Source organism: Phocoena sinus, chromosome 10, assembly GCF_008692025.1.
Source record: "Phocoena sinus isolate mPhoSin1 chromosome 10, mPhoSin1.pri, whole genome shotgun sequence".
NCBI lineage: Eukaryota > Metazoa > Chordata > Mammalia > Artiodactyla > Phocoenidae > Phocoena > Phocoena sinus.
This window is the reverse complement of record NC_045772.1, coordinates 48,563,885-48,567,611: the sequence shown is the minus strand read 5'-3', so window position 1 is coordinate 48,567,611 and position 3,727 is coordinate 48,563,885.

Below are 3,727 nucleotides of genomic sequence, written 5' to 3'. Positions count from 1 at the left end.
ACGCTATGTTCTCATTTGGGAAGAATCCAAACTGAAAAGATGTCAATTTAATCTATTAATCCAATGCAATTTGAATCAAAATCCCAGTAAGATTCTTTTTTATGAATTAGACAAACTGATTCTAAAAGTGACATTCAAGAAGAGCCAAAACAATAGTGAAAAAGATAGGACAGCTTTCCCTGTTAGATATTGAAACTTACCATAAAGATTAATACCCTATGGGCCAGCAATTCTTTTTATATGTATGTATCTATGGTCTATTGTGCTTACTGTTTATAGAGTCAATGTATAAAAACGTGGACTCAGTAGATAAACATCAAGTTGATAATTATGATTGTCTCAAGAGAGGGAGGGGAATGGGATTAGGAATGAGAATAGGGGAATTTCAACTTTTTTTATGTTCCCTTTTTTAAATCTATCCAAAGCAGAAATGACAAATGTGTATTATAGGCAGTGGTTACATTGGATATTAATTGTTTTGTGAATATTTCTGCATCCTTGAATCTTGCCAAAATAAACAAAAAGTTAGTTGATTAATTCTCCAAATAGAAATAAAAACCCTGTATTTATAGCCACCATTTGCTAGGTTTTTGCTTTTTTTTTTTACTTTACATCTTTATTGGCGTATAATTGCTTTACAATGGTGTGTTAGTTTCTGCTTTATAACAAAGTGAATCAGTTATACATATACATATGTTACCATATCTCTTCCCTCTTGCATCTCCCTCCCTCCCAGCCTCCCTATCCCACCCCTCTAGGTGGTCACAAAGCACAGAGCTGATCTCCCTGTGCTATGTGGCTGCTTCCCACTAGCTATTTATTTTACGTTTGGTAGTGTATATATGTCCATGCCACTGTCTCGCTTTGTCACAGCTTACCCTTCCCCCTCCCCATATCCTCAAGTCCATTCTCTAGTAGGTCTGTGTCTTTTGGGTTTTTGCTTTTTAAATGACACTATCTCCAGATGTCTGCAAATACATGAGGAATTTGAACTAATTCTGTAATTTTAGATGGCCTCATAAATATTACAAAACTTTTAGCATTCTAAACATTGTTTCTGAGATAAATCTTGTTTATTTTCTACCATTCTTTAAAGATTAGTCAGTTGTCATTAATAAATGCAAGTATGAATTGGCTCTTGGACCAGCATAAAAGTCTACTGTGCAGAGTTTAAGTGCCAAGATCATAAAGATGCTCAAGGTATCTCCATCTCTTAGAACAAAGGAGGGTGTCAAGAACAATGCTACGAAATATTAAGCAGAAGATGCCCCCAGAGAAGCCTTCAGGAACAGCAGTGGAAGCCTCCAGGACAGCAGTGGAATGCAGGGCAACAGCAGCAGCTGGTCTGCATCTTTTCATAACGGTAAAGTCACAAACAACAGGAACTGTTTTTAGAGTGAGCAGATCCAGTGTGTTTTCTCATTCTTCATTTTCTTTGACTTCTGCAGTATTCAGTACCATTATTTGGCTCCTGTGGTTTTGAGACACCACCATATGGTCCTGTGTTGGTTGGCCTTCTGGTCATTCCTCTCATTCTCTGCTGTTTGTTCTCCTGCTGCCTTATCCCAGTCTAGTCTCTTCTCTCCTTTGGGGAACTCATCAGGTCTTAAGTGTGGAGCCAACCATCACCTTGATAGCTCTGTCGCCAGCCTGAGCTTCAGTTCTACATTTTCTACCACTGAACTCTTCATTCTGTGGTACATCATCTAAAACTCGAACAACTCCTCAACTGCATTGCCTCTAGACTTTCGGTCAGCAATATCATTATTCTCTTTGGGTGGAAATTCAGAGTCATCCTGCTAGGTTCTATGATGGCAGGTAATATGACCATCTTGTTCACCAATAGGGGCCTTGGGGAGTGCTTGGTACACTCGGTAAATTCTCAGTATCAATTCCTTGAAACATAGAATCCTTGCCTCATTCATCTCTTCCCCCAACACTCCAAATCCTATCACTTCATTTCTGCCCTTCTTTTTTGGTTCCATTAGAAGAAAAAGACTAATCCTATCAGTTCTGCCCTTTTGTTTCTGCTCTACTAATTCTGCCAGGAGGATTTTTTCAGAACACAGGGCCAAAGAGAAAGGGGAAAGTTGGTCCAGAGGAGGCTGGCCAGCCTATTCATGAATTTGGTCATGGTGGTGCTGTTAAAAAGTTAAAAACAGTTTGAAGCAACTCACTTGTTTACATTCTTCCCCTCTGTCCACTGCCTACCCTGTCCAAAGCCCAAATTCCTTTGCTTGACATTTAAGGAACCTCCAAATTCTGAAAATTTTTTCTTTTTCTTGGTTTTTCTTTTCCTTGGTTGTAAGTCAAACTTATTGTTTCTCAAATGGTCCTTTACATTTTCACTTCTGAGGACTTCCCTGACAGTCCAGTGGTTAAGACTCCATGCTTCCACTGCAGGGGGCGCAGGTTCGATCCAAGGTCGGGGAACTGAGATCCCACGTGCTGCGAGGCACGGCAAAAAAACCAGAAACAAAACATTTTCACTTCTGGACTTTCTGGAGAATATTTTTCTTGTGCCTGGAATATTCTCTGTCTTAAGTCTTACCATCCTTCAAGGCACAAGATATATCTAAACGTCTCTGAGGCCTTTGTGAACCGCCTGGGTATTCACTGAGCAATCCTGTCTTTGAACTCTTGTAGCACATACCTGTTCCTTCACTTGGCATTAACAAATGCCAACTTGTTTAATTTACCTTTTTATGCTATTTTCTCCATCTCTTGAGATTTTCTTTTATCCTGTGTCAAGCACACGCTTTTACAACCGGAAACCTCACTATATTTGATTTGACAAAGAGATTTTTTTAAAAAGCCAAATCAAATCCCTGAAGATAATGTTAGCAATTAAATTAATTGAGCGACCACTATGTTTAAGGAAGATTGCTTTCTAGTAGACTAGGGTGTGGGAGAAAGGAAAGATATAACTTTATCAAAAAGTTCTCCGTTCACAAGGAACTAGTCACTTCCTTGCCAAAGAAGCAGCTGTTTTTGCGATGGCTGTGCTTTTTGGGGTGAGCCAACTCAATTCTCATGTCCTGGCTCATTTTTGAGACTGCCATGCCTATGTGCCAAAAGGGGCAAGTAGGTGAGTCTTTCAGTACTGAATGCCTAATATAGAAACAGATATTTTTAATGGTAATGAATACATTCATCATATAAACAAAAGAAACCCAAACACTCTAAAAGCATAAAGTTAAGAGTAACCGTTCTTTACCTCACCCATCTCTAACGGTAACCACCGGCCTTTTATTCCTCCAACTAGAATACTCTATGCATCCCTGAACAAGCCCATACTGTGCTATTTTTAATCATACTTTAAAAAAAACAACTCCAGCTGCTGGCGGTGCGGGCTTAATATATCGCACAGCTGTTAACTGTGGTTTCTTTTTTGGTAGCGGCACTTAGATGCGTATTTGCCTGAGTTTTCATTGCGGTAGGGAGGTGCAAACACAGAAATACAAAAATAGCGCCAAGGTTCAAAGAAGTCCCAAGCTTGGCGCACCAAACCAGGCGGCGGCGGGAAGAACCAGGGATCAGCTCCAACCGTGAAAAAGCGCTACCGACTCCAGCAGGTCGTGCGCGCCCGGCGCCCCTCCCCACCGGCCGAGGACGCTTGCCCAGTTCCGGGACCTCCCCCCTTCACCGAGGCTGTCGGGCCCAGCCCCGCCCCCAAAGGGCGGGGGCGGCGGGGCTTGCGCGCGCAAAAGCCCGGATGGGCCGCGGC